The sequence below is a fragment of the Medicago truncatula genome, chromosome 2 (assembly GCF_003473485.1).
Source record: "Medicago truncatula cultivar Jemalong A17 chromosome 2, MtrunA17r5.0-ANR, whole genome shotgun sequence".
Taxonomy (NCBI): domain Eukaryota; kingdom Viridiplantae; phylum Streptophyta; class Magnoliopsida; order Fabales; family Fabaceae; genus Medicago; species Medicago truncatula.
In genome coordinates, this window is record NC_053043.1 from 46,690,077 (window position 1) to 46,707,550 (window position 17,474).

The 17,474-nt window shown below is 31.2% G+C and overlaps 1 long non-coding RNA gene and 1 pseudogene across 1 annotated transcript; one reads left to right on the forward strand and one right to left on the reverse strand.

The window, feature by feature from the left end:
• The first annotated feature begins 7,127 nt into the window (after positions 1-7,127).
• Positions 7,128-8,902, forward strand: LOC25487832 (uncharacterized). Its single transcript, XR_003009230.2, has 2 exons — positions 7,128-7,171; positions 8,407-8,902. It is a non-coding gene; the product is annotated as an uncharacterized lncRNA (long non-coding RNA).
• Positions 8,903-8,984: 82 nt separating this feature from the next.
• LOC25487833 (BEL1-like homeodomain protein 9) lies at positions 8,985-13,193 on the reverse strand (annotated as a pseudogene).
• Between the last annotated feature and the right edge of the window lie 4,281 nt (positions 13,194-17,474).

Below are 17,474 nucleotides of genomic sequence, written 5' to 3' on the forward strand. Positions count from 1 at the left end.
AAAATGAATCAAAAAGATATACTGCATATAGTCTATAATAGAATCTATGCGCTTGATTGATCTAATGGCTCTCAATTATTGTTAACGGTGGTTCACCGGTGAGGGACCTAGTTGAACCCTCACCCTATAATTCACCTAAAAATTTGAAGCATAATTTTGTGTTTTCTTTAGAATAAGTTTTATGGGAAGATGTAAAAACAATTTTCATTGGTTGTTGGTTATGGGAAAAATGAAAGAGAGAGAAAATTGAATGTAATTTGCATTTAATTTCATGAAAATAAACAAAAGTTTTTCTTGAAAAATATGCTTTTTAAAAAAAAAAATTAAAAAAAAAGATGAAAGTTTGTCTTTCTAACTTAATCTATAAGTTACTCAACCATGACGAACAAGACAATTGTTAGGTTTGTAGTTTGTGATGGACCGCATTTTTTTAAAACAAATGTTCTAGCAAGATGTTGGACAAGATGTCTTGACATGTAGGTACGACATTGTAGCGTGCCTTGTAACACCCTGTTACCCAAAAACAATAACATAGCATATATATACATCAGAGTAATTCCACAAACGGGCATGCTACACGTCATTTCAAAATTCTTAAATAGAAAATAAAACTATTTAATTCAACATCATTCATAACTTCAAAATCATGCAGCGGAAAGTTTTGCATTTCAATAACAACAACAACTGTTTAAGTCTCCAATAACATCTTGGCATTAAGCCTAACAACAATAAGTCGACCAACAAAGGGCCACATCAACAAGTTCCAAAATTCGATACATGGAAAGGAGAACAACAATAATATAATATAATAATTCTCATCCCACGTATCAGAGCCCTAGACACGACTCTTGAGCCACCACCTACTACTCAGGGTCACCTGCAAGTTACCCATAGGAAGGGCAACGTTTTCAAGCAGAAGGGGTGAGATTCACAACAATAAATATAGATATTAAAATCATCAAATGAATCTAACACCCTATTACTTCAAACATATTAATCTTGCAATTATCAATATTTAATTCACAAGCCACAACAACATCACCATAATAATCCATTTAGCAAGTATGTATACAATGTACATATTACCAATAACATCAACAACACATCAAGATCACAATGAATATATATATATATAAATAAATGTATATTCAACATCAACAACAACATCAGATAAAATCGAACAACAACCAAGACTCATGCAAATGACATGACCACTGCTAAGACACCATCTTAGACTTCTTAATGAAATGCATTATGCATGTGGTACCAATCAGGACCGAAGCCCTCACCGCTTTTGAATGGTTAAAGCATTCATCAGGACCGAAGCCCTCACCGCTGTTGAGCAACTAGTACTCCAGGACCGAAGCCCTCACCGCTGTTTTATGCATATGCAATGGACCTACTTGTGTATATCTACATACAACTGACCATGCAATGCAACTCCATGTGACTCCAATTAATACAACATGTATGGTTTAATAAATAATCATACATCATAGCCATCAGTAATAACAACAACCAGCAATTCATCAATCCATAATAATGCACAATTAAATATAACTATGCTCAAATCCAACAACCTCAAACCACTACTAAACATACAAGCAAGTTAGCACTCAGGAACTGTGCAACTCGCCTCGCGAGCACATCTGCTCGCCATGGCGAGTTCACAAAAACACTAGCTCGCCATGGCGAGTTCAAGGCGAACTCGAGGCGAGTGAAAATCAGGTACTTTCGGAAAAAAGTGACATTTTCTCACTCAAACTCCAATTCTAAGCTCCCTGTTCATCTTTTTAACCTAAAACTTTCACCATTCCTCTTTATAATCATCTAGGTATCTTAAACCATTCCCAAAACATCTTATAACAACTTTTCAAAAATCAAGTTTTGATCTGGGCTACTCGCCATGGCGAGTTGGTCTGCTCGCGAGGCGAGCTATGAAGTTGCTCACTCGCCATGGCGAGAACAGCTGCTCGCGAGGCGAGCGATGAACTTCTGTACGGGCAGAAAACTGGTTTTTCCCCAAAATCCCATTTTTCTTCAATTCACTCCCCAAATTAGTTTACAGATGTAAATTGACTTGCTGCATACATTCAGAGATTATTTCTAACACCAGAACTACATTCTCTACCCCAAAATCATCAATTCTCACAAAACCCATAATTTCCAAATTTTCACCAGAACTCTGTTAAACACAAAATCAGAATTTAAAATCTACACTATTGAAGTAAACCCCACCCTTACCTTAAAATTGCAGAAGAAATGTGCAGCAAAAGTCCACTCTTGGTTCCTCTTTGGTTCTCTCTTGCTTTCTCCCAAAAACTGCTTCTACGTAAAACTAATTCTAACTTCTCTGATAACTTCCCTCTTAAAAGTAACTCCCTCCTAATTACACTTAACTCCCCATAATTTCTAATAACTCCTATTATTTCCCCAAACCTCAAAATAATTACTATTTCATACTTATTTTAATTATTATTAAATAAACCATATAATAAAACAATGCACCACATAAAACATCCAAAAATCACATATATACAAATATATGCATATACATACTCCGCATAAATCATCAAACATCATATATAATAATATATATATACTCCACATAATAAAATAATTAAATAAATAATTAGGGCGTTACATGCCTTGTTTCGATTTCTTGGAATATTTGTTTTAAGTGCGAAATCTCTGAAGATATGATTCACGTAAAGTATTGTCCAAGAAGCGTGTGTTTTCAGAAGCAGCAAAGTTCGGTTTAAGATTTGTCGTGTTTCCTAAGAATGGATGTCAAAACATTTAAGGAAACAATATATTTGCTCCTAGAATATCGTGAAGACCATATATTTGGTATGCTGATTGTTTAGCCTTTGAAGCTAAAGCCCAAGTTGTTGAATGTATAAAGGAAGACTCAGACCTAGTTTCATTCACGAAATCAATATTACAAAATTGAGTCTTTTAGGGTTTAGTTGTTAAGCCTTGTGCTTTATTTTGTATACCTCTCTCGTTGCTGCCATTGATTATCAAAGAACATAAATGGTTTGTTTAGTTGAGTTGTAAAAGGACTGAAACCGTCATTTTAGAAAAGAGTCATTTGGGGTTTCGTGCTTGTCCTTGTTATTTGTGAGCCACTCTTGTATCATCTTGATGATGGAGTTGGACTAATAATTGAGTTGTAACTGTGAATCACTCATAAGCTTTTAAGCAAGAGAAGATTATGTTATTGGAGTGTGTCTCCATCTTGGTTGTATTTGTTGTTATCACTAGCAGTGGCGGAGCCACGTATTGGTCAGCTGGTGCAGCTGCATCCCCTCAAAGTTTTAAATTTAGACCAATATTTCTTATTTTATTCATTTTGAACCTGCTCAAATTATAACTTTGCACCAGCTTAAATCTTGCCACTGCACAATGGTAATAATAATAGTGACGTATATGCAGCTAATAATAATAGGCCAAAACAACATAGCCATTGGGTTGGACCCTACTAAATGTAGTGATATATGCAGCTAATAATAATAGGGCAATATATATGTTACACTTAATACTTGAAAAAAAAAAAAAACTATGGGACACTCAAAAATTTAATTTGTATCAATATATTCGGTCTTTTAATTAATAGTTAAATGCATTATATTTTAAAAAAATTACAACAACTAAATTCATTATCCAAAGTGACGAAATAAATTTTATTGATTGTTTTTTTACGATAAAATATAAAATTTTTGATATGATTCTTATAAACAATGAGATGATATTTTTTTCTTATGAAATGACATTTTATAAAATAACAATTTGAAAAATAGCTCTTTATTTCATAAAAATAATTGGTTATTTTAAAAAACAAGTATACCGGTACACTTAAAATGTAACTTGACACCAATTTGGATCAAATTTAAGAGACTAAACTCTTACAATGTGACAGACTAATGTTTAAATCTGACTTAAAGAGATACTTGTGTTTTGTACCTGACGTATCTCGAAACTCAAATAAGATTATCCTCAACAAGAAGAATTTATAAAAAGAAATATTAATTTGAGGATAAAAATGTAAAGAGGATAAAAATGTGAGGTAAATAATATTTTTATTAAAATTTAGATATATAATTTTAATGATATGTAGAAAAAATAACAATAATGATGATAAAAAATTTTAAAAAAATTGCACCTCCTGACCCAAGGTCCTGGCTACGCCACTGATCACTAGTGAGTGATTGAGAGGAAGTGAGAGAAGTCTCATATCTAGGAGAATCTTAGATAGAAATACTACATGTAATGATTAAGTGAGAAGGCAGTGAACTGGAGGTTGTTCACATAGGGTTTTGAATTAATACCATTATAGTGAATTTTTCCTAGCTTGGATACCCCCAGATGTAGGTGACGTTGCATCGAACTGGATTAACAAATACCCTGTGTTATTTACTTCCTGCAATTGACTTTAATTTGTTTATTATTAATTGTGTTGTTACGGTGTCCTGACATTGCATCAACATTCTTGATATCCTGACATCGTATTCGACATCTGTCCCCTATGTGTTAGAACTTCAACAATGTTATAAGCAATGTTTAAACCTACAAATAATTGTCTTGTTAGACAAACTCGACAAGTAAACAATAACATCAATAAGGCGAAGAAGCCCCTCAGTTGAGTGAATGGCACGAGCGAGGAGTCAGGGAGATGATTATTTTTCAAGGCCACCAACTCAGAATGTTGGTTGTTGGAGGCTTGTGAGAATCGGTACTTGATGACTCATTAACTTGTTAGTCTTAAACTCCGAGACTTACACTTCAAACAATTAACAACTAATTTATTTGAAGGCCAAAATATTAGTCGGACATTCACAACAACATGCTCATAAGCAAAACCACTTTTGCCCAAACACAATACTGTAGATTCCAACTCGGTAATGGATTTTAAATACAAAACCCTAGATTAAAAGAAAGAAAAAAGGGAACGGAGGAACTCATACGCTGATTATGAAAGGAGAAAAGGGAAATCAGTGCCATATCTCATAAATTAATATTCAGTGGAGATCAACTTATAATGGTCTGTTCATTTGCGAGTCGCTTTTCTTGTTGTATTGATTTGAGTAGCTGAATAGCCATTAATGGTGGATAAACGATGTTAAAACAAAAGGGAGGTACATGTGTCAATTAGAAAGATACTTAAGGAAGGTGGATGTTCATTTTGAAACTAGAGGAATGTTTGTGACATTCAACGAAAAAACTTAAGAAAGGTTAATGTAATTTTCCCTATATAATTTGATATGATTATTTTTAATTGCACTAACTAGCATGATTCACTAAAAGTCATCTTGGTTCTATTTATGATAATGTTTTATGCACCAGGTAAGTAAAAATAACTTTTAAATGCACCAATATATTTTTTTTTTTGAACAAAAAATGCACCGATATATTTTATTTCAATTGAATCGATGATTAAACCAAATTCTAAACTAGCACTCATGATCCCTAAGAAGCTATAGGAGAAAGCATACATGTCGGCATTGAAATAAAAAGACATTGTTAAATATAATTTTAATCTCTACAAAATTATTACAACTTTTTGAATTAAGTCCTTTGAAAAAATTAATCAATTTTTCTCTCTCGTTCTATTAATTTCCACACAAAAAAAGAATGAGTATTTTTAGTCCTTGCATTTAATCCCTAAAAAAAAATATGGCTAAAATTGAACATTTTTATTTTGTATAAACTAAATTTACAAAATCGTAGTTTTGTAGAGATTAAATACATATTAGTAAAACACTCGTGCTTTTGCACATGTTGTGTAATATTGCAATAATTATATAAAAAATAATTACATTAATAACATTTTGAAATATTTAAATAAATTAAATCAAAATTATTAGCACTAATGTAATGTTTTACTAGAATTTTTAGATTAAACCGAAATTAAATCAAATTTTTTAGACAATATAATGTTTTAAATTAAATCAATTTTTTCTTAGATTTTATTTGCACCATTAAATATTTGTATTGCACCCATTATCAATTTTATTTGTTTACATTTGTTGAAAGAAATTGGTATATGCCAATATAAGAAAGTCGCTATGATAAAATTTATAATATTTTTAAAATACGAACATTAATGTAGGGTTTCTATTTAATTATCATTCGATTCCTTTTTAACTAAAGATAACATTGACAAAATAACCATTTTATGTTGCAAATGAATAATGAGAGTATTTTGAAGGAGGAAATGAAAGATCACAAATTACTTTGCATATCAATGAACATAACCAATACACCCGGATCAGATGGAAATCTCCTATGTATAGTCCACATGTAATTATAAGATGGAGCATTAACAATTTAATGGACATGACACTTAAAACTTTTCTCACAACCCCACCATAATATTATTAGTTGGAGTTGACTTCAAATTTTTTAATTCATTGCTCCCTTCCGTCCTGAAAATTAACAATTTGGTCAATAAAAAATAATGATTGACATTTGAACAATTAAAATGTGATAATGTTTAAAATAATAGTATAAAAATACATTTTGTCAAAAAAAGTATAAAGATACACACACTTTTCGATCATCATTATAAATAAAAATTAATATTTTAAATTCATTCAATTAATGATATATATCTAAAATGATGATTTTTGCTTATAAATCAAGTGTTACTTTAATTATAAGAAAGATAAAAAATTATTATTAAATTCATTAACATATTAATATACAGTATAAGACAATTTTTGAGTTGTAAAAAAAACTTTTATGACAAAAATTGATAGATCTAGTTTAACATTTATAGACTAAAAAACTCATTTAAGGTTGACCTAATAGTTGGCTTGAGATCTTGGAGTGTGCTCCTCTCAAAGTCTCAGGTTTGATTTCTTCTGGTGGCAATTTCGGTGGGCAAGTCCATACAGAGCAAACATTTGGCTTAGAACAGGGCCCCGAAAGTGGGCGGCGAGATTAGTCCCCTCAAATTAATCGGTCCGAATTAATCGGTCCTTGAATCGGATACTAAATTTAAAAAAAAAAACATTTATAGACCAAATGCATCAATTTTTATTTACTGTCTTTCATAATTAATATTGGAGGGGATTAATGCCCCTATAAAAGCCGATTGAGCCTCTTCTTTCTTCTCCACACAAAAGACACAACACTACCACAGATGCAGCATCCTTATTATTATCTGGTGAGTACCTTAAAGCAACCACATGTGGTAATTTTTTGGACACATATATGCCGTACATAATTTAAAGGTCATGCATAGATTAACTAACTATATGTATCATGATCTCTTTTTCAACTCACTCTTTCTTACTTTAAGTAGTTTGGATTATTTATATGTATCATGAGCTTATAGTTGTTCATTTATAGATATCTATATGGAATAGATAAATAAGAAAAAGGAACTAAGTAAATTGAGATGCACAAGCTGACTTCAACTTATATATTGAGAAGTTGTGAAAAATACTCGCAGCTGCTGCTTTTCAATTTCATAAGTGATTTTTGAAAACTTTATCTATATTAACTCTTTCATCTTATTTGTTATGGATTAGTCAATGGTTAATCACTTCTTTAAATAATCACTTTTAAGGTTTTTTACCTCATTTCTTTAACCTTTTGAAAATAATTAGAACCTTGAAAACTATAATAAGATTTTAACTCACTTTTATTTGATCCATTTTTATGGACTTTATTTTATCCCTAGAATATCATGATTTGTCAAATTTAATTATCCACTATTTTTATGCGGGTCGATCTCTAATTTTTTTCCTTCACTAACCTAGTTGTTAGAAAGTTTCTTTTTAAAGAGAATAAGTGAGGTGTCCGGATTCGAGTCTCGACTTTTGTAATATGCAATGTCCTACCAAATGAACTAATCACTTTATTTTTATTTTTTACGAGAGAGATATTTTCCCCTTTTAGAAAGAGCATTTGTTTATCCAGAAGTCCTAGCTCAACTGGCAAAATGCCGAAATTGTTAGGTCGGATGCCATGACCGGGGTTCGAATCCCGGTATCTCCACTTGTGCGTGTGAGTTTATAATAACTTTGCCATTTTGTTTATCCACCAAAAAAAAAAAAAAAAACATTTGTTTCCTTATATATTCTCCACACAACAAAATATAGACAAAATTGACGTATCTAAGTTTAACAAAATATAAACAAAAATGTCCATAATTCCTACATCAAATTGGCAAAATAAAAAATTGAAATTGTTAGACCGGATTGGTGTTCAAACCTCAACTCCTCTTTATGTATAAGTTTCTAATGATTATTGTCGATTTGTCTATCTCCGAACAAAAAATATAAGTTAAAATTGTCTCATTTAATCTATTTCACGATAGTACAGTCATAAACTGTATGACTACTCCTCCTCAGTTGATGTCTTTATATTTAACATTTTTCTAATTTCATTGCAAAGCAAATCCAGCTACAAAATTAACCAGACGCAAGAAGAAAGAAGGTTGTATCAATATTCTTGTCCAAAATGAAGCTTCTTGCAATTGCACTTGCACTGTTGGTGCTAGCTAGCTCTTGTATGGCAATCAATAAAAAAAAATTAGTGTACCAAATGTCTGAAAACCAGAAACAAGAGCAAGGCATGGAAAGAGATCATGAACTTATTGACCTCAAGAATCACCATCGAATCCCAACTCCTCCTTCTCGGAAGGACTTTGGGAAACCCGGTGGATCTAGCCATTTTGGTGTCAATGACGATAATGATCATCATTACATACCTCGCAAGGATTACGGTACGCATCCTGGCAATGGATGAATTGGTCTACGACTACGAGAAGAAGATATATATGCAATAAGTTGTAAGTTACTTTTGTTCTGCACAAGCTAATGAGGTCGGTGTAGTACCACGAACATGTATATTTTCACTATTAAATCAATAAGTTCCAGGGTTGGATCAAGGAAGATATAATGATAGAAAATAAGCACTATCTTATTTATCCACAGTAGACTTAACCTAAACAATGTGTAATAATTAACTAAACGTGTAATAATTGTATTAGTAAATAAATAAAGCGTTACTAATTTATCAAAGGAGTTTGGATCTACCGGAAGGAGCCAGACTTCTCCGAAGAGACCAATCAATGTTCAAATTCTGCCTAGAAGATATATTCATATTTAGTGTCTAACGGTGTCTCAAATAGTAAAACCAAACAATGTGTAATGATTTGCACTACACAAAAATCTAGCTAAAACATTGGAAGCAAATTTTATCTACCTTCATTTCAATAATGCTCAAGAGTCAAGACCACATTACAAGGCACATGCCAATAATCATCCTACAAAGTCAAGATGTCTAAGTTGCACACCTTCAACACCATGCCTAAGTTCCAATGTCAATGAAACAGATCCAATCCAAGTGATCTCACAACATCATGTCCACTATGTCTATATGGCAAAAAATCCATAAGTGTTCCATCCATTCTTGAACTCATTCCACATTCCAATTTATACCTCTTCTCTCTACTCCATTGTTCTGCCTCATTTAACTCATTTTCCTCTGCATTTGTATCTATACATTGAATTTGGTTTTCAGGTATTGAATGCATAACAAACTTGTTCAATGCCTTATCCATTCTAGGCTGGCTGCATGTACCCACTTCGGTGCCATATGTTCTCTCATTTAGACTGGAATTCTCACTGGCATCTGCTGTTTTTTTGTCAAGCATGTGTACTTCTTCAACCATAGGCTTCCACACGCGAACTCGAGCATTAATAAACCAATTTGATACCTGCATTAATCGGATATAGTTTACACCATGATAAATAATCAAGTGTATTATAGGAAAACAACGATTAATTTTATCAAAAGTAACAAAACCTATTGATTTTCTTAGTATGTACAAATAAACTTAAAACAATATTTTAAAAGGAATGGAATTGGTAATTTAGCAACACATTATCAAAAAATTCCATGGATTTACCAATTCTGGTAATTTTTGGTAGTCGAAAATTCGAAGTATTTGATCAATGTTATGGACAACTCAAGAGCTAACAATGTGACCAAATGTCTCAATTATTATACAGTTTCAATCAAACAAATAAAAAAGTCAACAAGTATCATGATAGTGAATTCAAAGGAGTAGGAAACTACCTGGTTTCGCGAAAGACCTGTTTGAGTAGCCAACAGGTGTTTATCAGTGTCTGTAGGGTAACTGAAAACAAATTCAACACAAAAAAAAAAATCATAATTCAAACTCAATTTCTTCCTTAACAAATAACACATAGAAAAGCTTCATGTAGTTAAGAATTAATTGAGACAGAGAGACAAACGTACGGATGAAGAAAATGTTCAAACAACCAAGCTCTAAGAATCGCCACTGCACGTTCCGGAAAGCCTCTCTGAGGCCTCCAAACATGTTGTTGTGGATCATGAAAACCTGATGGAACCGTTTCAGGTTTATTCTTTTGTAGGCTTTGATCCATGCATCTTAGGCTTGCCACATTATTAGTGTCAACTAGTTTAGTACTATTGGTTGTGGTTGGTATCGACAAATCATTTCGCAGGACTTCGCTTATATGGTTGAGCTGATTTGAAATAGCATTGTTTAGGCACTTGAAGTGTTTTGATACCGTCTTCAAAGCCAGATCGATGTAAGGAGTAGCTGAATTAAGACCTGCTACTGATTCAAAGGATGAAAAAACCATTTGCATTTGTTGATGGTACTGCTTGTATCGCTTGTTAACCTATTACACATATCCCGGCAAAACAGTGTCAAAACCAATCTTTGAAGACAATTAACGAAAAAAATGATAACTATCATTAGCATAATCACAAGAATCAAATAAAATTAGGTTCAAACCAATAAAATTACTTTGACTTAACATGACCAATTCATCACACCTAGTTTCAAAACAAATAAGAGTAGTAGCATGCCTATTAAAGTGATGCTGATAACATGATATATTCTTATGAATCTGTTAGACCATTTCGGGCTCTACGGGGAAGTTCTAGATACATCAAGAGAGAGTTGTACGCATTTCAAGATAGATGTTTACACAAATGTCTCAACTCAAGATAGATTTTTATACAATTGTCTCAACAATATGCAAAGATATAATTTGTTTCCTCATGCTCTCTAGAGAGTGATACATAACCAATTTATTTATCTTTGCAACTTAACCTTGTCAGAAATTAAAACTTGCTACTTTTTGCAGTGCACACAACAGCATAAAGGCATTTGGCCTTTTACTTACAAGTTACTGTAAAGTATAGTTTCTGAGACAGACATTATTTAATGCAAAATAAATAGTCATAGAAGCAAATCATTAAACTAGATTTATATAGAAAGTAGTAAGAAAATCAACCTCTTCTTGCATGAACATAAGCTTTGCTTTATTCTGCTGATAATCTGGCCGCAAAGAAACACCCAAGCTACTTCTGTTCCCCCAATCAGCACTATGGAACATTGATGATGAAGAACATGAATAATTACTCCCTTTAGAAGCAACCTCAGTTTCAGAAACATCACATGCTGTCACCAATTTTGGAGAGCAAATCCCATCTAACAAATTTTGTGCAACCTTTAAGAATCTTGAACTCTTGAGAATAGTAGCATAACCAGTAAAAGGGCCAAGTGGACCCAGATTTCCATAACTAGTACTAGCAGGACTTTTTGAATTAGGTATTATTCCAACCACCAAGTCTTGATGTGATTTTCCACAATCTCTAGAAATGATGGAAGGCTTCATATGCTTCATACTTCGAAATTCATCTGTTGAAGAAGTCCCCTCTTCAAAATGTGAAACATAAGGCTTGCTTTGTGTAATATTATTAGATGAAAGTGATAATGATAAGCTTTGTGGTTTTGGTTGAAGTTGAAGTTCAGAAGCATTTCCTACACAAATTCCTTGACCATTATGATGCATAAGTGATGCCATTTCTGAATCTGACCTATTGGAAGTGATAGACTTGACAACATCCTGCAAAGAATTATTCTGATTCTGATGCATCAAACCTAATTGCTTTTCAGCACCATATACATAAGAAAGAGAATTGTTTGCATTGTTTAATAACCAATATTGATCAGTGAGTTGATGTGGAGCAGGAACACTGTTTCTCCAATTTCCAAAATCACTCAGTTCAGAATGAGGTAATGAACCATAATGTTGCTGATGATAATGTTGCATCATTAACCTACTTGGTTCTGAAGCTGCACCTAGTTCTTGATACTCCAAAGGATTTGAAGTAGTAGTAGTTAAGAAGTTGAGCATTTCTGTTGATGAATAAACTGGTTCATCAAGCTTATAATTTGCATTTCTAATGTTTCTAACTTGAACAAGATCCTGCATCTTTAACTTAGTTGTTAATGTGAGTAAAGATAACTATGTACTGTTGTAGACTAGATTGTTAATATAGATATTCTTGAAAATGATGGGAACTGTTACAGAATCTTAATTTATCACGCTGAATTTGCAGGCTTTATGCTATTCATTCCAAGTTCCAACCCAACAAGTCTACAACATCAAAGACTTGCTATCCTGCAAAGAACATATCAAACATCACCTTATATATGCATGTTTATTTAAGTCCTATTAATTAAGGGGAAAATATTTATTAAAAAAAAAAAACTCGGACTGTATATGATTTGAGAAATATACATACATATTTTTTGCTCACAAAAAAAATAAAATACATATTTAATAACTACAAAAAATTACAGAAAGATTATCTAAAGAGAAACATGGGAGAGAAGTTAATATAATCAATAGTAAAAATTAGAAAAGAGAATAATGCAAGAGAAAATCAGTAAAGAAACATATATATACATATTGCATATAAATTAAAATAGTTTAAAGCCCTAATTTCATTCGTTTAGGAAAAAATTAAAAGTAAGTAGAGGGCTTGAAGTTGAAGCTAGGTAGGTAAGTGAAGAGACGAAATAAAAGAATCAACAACCCTAGCTAGCAAGGGCCAAGAAAATTAAAGAAACAAAACGTGAAGTTGTTTATAGGTGTAGAGTGTAGTAGACAGGTGAAACATGTGAGTGATCTTAGAAAGAGAGAAAGCTAGGGTTACCTGTACTGTAGCTTTGTGTATGGAGATGCTTGCAGACCAAACCCAGCAGTAGTAGAGTTCGTGTATATGAATATGATGAGTAGTTTTCAAGAAGCTAGCTACATACATTATGCTACAACCGCACCACACAATCATTTATTATGATACATCCACTCATAAATCATAAATAAATAATTTACTAACGTAAAATGAGGAGCAATATAAGTCCTCAACAACATTCAACGCTTGTGTTGTGTGGTTGGGGGCCCTCCTATTCCACCTTCCATATTTTTCTTGTCTGTCTTTTTATTACTTTTTGAAATTCTGTCCCTCCTGGAGTTTAATACTTGTTAATTAGAATATTATTTTTTTTAAGGAAAATTTGAATATTTTTTTAAAATGGTGAAATTATATATTCGACGTTGTTTAATGTTCAGAAAAAAAAATTGTTTTGCATTATACACAAATTTATTTTCGTCATTAGATTAACAAATCTCATCATATTTAATCCGATGAGATTTATCAACCGAATAAAAAACAATCTCTTGAAAAAAAATATCTTATACATGTAAGACTTATGTCCTTGTGCACTATGGATTATTTGACGGCTTAGGCTACGGTAGGAGACTACATTTTTTTTTTTTTTTTTGGTTTCTAAAATGCTTTTTAGCCATTGGATTTGGAAAGAAGTTTTCAATGGCATAGATCTTTAGACATGTTGACCCACTAGTAATGTATATTACTCCCTCCGTCCCATATTAAATGATCTAGTTGACTTCGACACACGTACCAATGCATATGTTTTATCTTTGATATCTTCAATTCTCTATTAAAAAAAAATTATGAAAACTTAATATTTTAAAAATATTCATCGAGACGATTCCAACAACATCTTACATGATATTATTTATCTTTGTGAATTATTAGAAAAATATGGTCAAAGTATATTAAATTAATAATGTATATTGTCAACTAGGTCATTTATTGAGGGAGGGAGTATAATGTTTAATTTTTGTCTTTAATAAAGTAATGAGTAAATAGTCAATTTCCCCCCTGAAATTGTAAGTTTCATCAATTACCCCCCCTGAAATTAACAAAACTTCAATTACCCCCTGAAATTTCACAATGTTAGTCAATTTACCCCTCCGTCAAATTTTTCTGTTAGTGAACATGACGTTTTGCAAATATCACCCTGAAGTTTTGCACTTATGTGCAAAATGTCCCCCAAACTTAAAAATTTATATTATTTTTTTTCTTAAAAACAAACAATTAATAGTTAAATATTAAAGTTAACTATTAATTTTGTAGTTTGGAAAAACCACATACATATATACATCAAATTATTTTTAAAGTTACATGTGATTAATATATTACTGATGACCTGCAACAACAGGTAACTAATACTGATTTGACCTACAAATGCAAGTTATAAGACCAACACAAGAAAAATACACTACTAATTTAAAATAAAAGAAAACAATTGAATGTTGAAGGTGTACGGTAAGCATTTTAATCTAAGGGTTGGTTGACCTTTATCCAATGGCTCACATTCATTTTTGTAAAAAAAAAAAAAAAAAAAAAGAGTATGTCTCCTATGGTAGGAGACCTATTGAGGTCTCCCACCGAAAACGGGCCCTTATTTGACCTATAATACGTTATACGATGAGATTTATTATTCTTTTTTTTTTCTTTCTCATTCAACATAGTCATTAAAACCATTCGAAAGCAATTAATGTAAATTTCTTTTTTATAATATTGTGAATAACCTTAGAATTGAATTAGTTTTATAGATGAGCAATGTTATTTGAACATTAATTTGGTTGACAATCATATTTTTACAAAAAAAAATATGTTGGCACAAAAACCAAAGCAATATAGAGAGAAAGTAAAAATATAACGTGAGTATGGAGAGAAAGTTGTCACAAAAATTGTTAGGAAATGGTTGTACAAATATCATTTTAGCAACAAGGAGTGTGTGCTTTGTCTGTGAGAGTATACGAAATATATTGAGTTGTCGGGGATCCAAAAACTAACAAAAAAATTCATCATAATGTTGGAACTACCGGAGAATCCTACACTGGATATGATTCCCACATTAGACTAAAAATCACACGAGTGAGATTGATACCACATCCTTACAAAAAATCTTATAACATCAAGTATATGAGTCTTTTTACTTATACCTTCTTCAAAATCTAATATTCCATCCAATATAGAACTTTAAGGAATTAGCTAGGTATATGGATATATCATTTAAATGCTCTTTAAAATTTACTCTTGCATTCATGCAAAACTTTAACTTACACTTAACACATTAACATCTCTTCCTCAAGTATGAGACTCTTTGCATCTGTGATCTACCACCTTGAATCACTCTTGCTTTCCCCACAAAATTGAATCGAATAGAGAGGAACCACACAAATAAGAACGATACTATATTTTCACCCAATATTTTAAGGCACTAAGTGTATCAATAAACTTTTTTATTTCAATCTTTGATGATTTAAATCAAAAGAATGAAAACTCAATTTAATCTCTCATACTTTTTTTACAGTACAATTTAATTTATGAAAAGGAAAATCAAACCAGGCTTTGTTAATTTTATATTAAAGATAAACCTGTTTTTATTTCGCCGTAATAGAAGAATAAGAAATGCTATCAAATGCTCTTATGACACTAAAACAAAAAATTATATCTTAGAAATTGTATATTCAAGACATTAAAACAATAAATTAAAAATTAGTTTTTATTTATAAAATTTATCAATTATTTTTATTTTTGAATCCTTAATAAATAACTTAAGACACTTGTTAGCATACATACATAGAAGAATTAATTTGTGCAAGAATTTAAGGGTAAGAAAATTTGAAGAATAGGAGTAAACTTATAGTATGCTTTTAAATGAAAATGTGAGCACATGAATCATGATGTTGGGCTTAGGAGGCAACTGGAGACTACGTCACCTGCATATTGTACGCTGTTGTTTTCAGTGGAAAAGAAGGAAACAGTATGACACTTTTGGGAGTTCCAACCAAACAGGTCACAGTTTTGTTTCAGCATATCTTTTGCTTAAACATCAGAGTTTTTATTAATTCAAAAGCTGATCACACTAAATTCCTGGCCTATATCATTATTCTCTTTCCTCATTAGTCATCACTAATCATAATATATCCCTCATTATTTGAATTTTGAACCATATCTATTGGACTAGGAGTGAGAGTACTACCCTAAATCATGTCTATCTACAATCTTGGAATTGTCACTGCCAGTGCCAGTTATTGAAGGATAGTACTTCTAAAGATTTTATATAAGGAGTATTTTTAGGTTTAGTACATGGAGCATCGATGAAAAATTAAAAAAAAGGTGTAGTATTTTAATAAGAACTTATTCTTCTAATTTTGAAATATTAGGGGATGCTATGATATTTTAATTAATAAGAATAAGAAGTGGCGTTACATAATTTGCAAAAACATGAGTTGGAGACATGACTCAGTAAAGTGTGTATATGTGCTCATTCATAGCCATCAAATCGGCACTGATAATAATAATTGTGGGTATTGTATTGTGGGATCAATGTGTCTGTGTTGCTTAAACTACATTTGAGATTTTTCTATTTTGAGGCAATTTCATAGGTGATGTTGCACGCAATATGCATTAAATATGCCAAAAATGATTTAACGTAACCTATCTATACTATACCCATCCATCCATCGCCACCCTCATCCTAGAGAGTAATCATAATCATACATGCTTGTCCCTTCAAAATCTAACTATATTTAATAAACAATAACTAATAATACACCTTCTTCAAGGAAAAAAACCTAACACATCTTCCGTCCTTATTGAAAATAAAAAAAAAATTTATTTGTTGTCTTTTAAATTACAAATATTTAACAATTTTAAAATGTATTAAATGTTAAATATTTTTTGAATCAAGTGGTTCAATGATAGATATTCATCATCTAAGATTAATAAGTAGAAAATTCAATTTATATATATATATATATATATATATATATATATATATATAATATAATATCATTTTCAATTAAATTAAACTCATGAATACAATATAAAATTTTATCTGTACCTTATTTATTATGAAAAAGAACAATATTAATAAATAAGTTGGTGGACTTCATAACATTTAATATAAAATATTCACGGAATAAATTTAAATTCATCTGAGTATTAATTATTGGATAAATATGTCTCTTTGATCTCTAGAATGTTCTTTCTAATGATAAAATTTAGAGGGAGTAGAAAAAATTAGTTGCGTTATTTGAATGCGAAACATATATCATGATATTATAGTTTTTTTATGGATATCTCATAATTTATCTTCAATAACTTGCATTTTTCATGTAAGTTGAATAACATTTACGTGTAACCGTAAAGATAGCTTGCATATATTTAAAAATACACACAAAATTAAAAAGATATTATATTCCACATTAAAATTCGAATATCAAAAT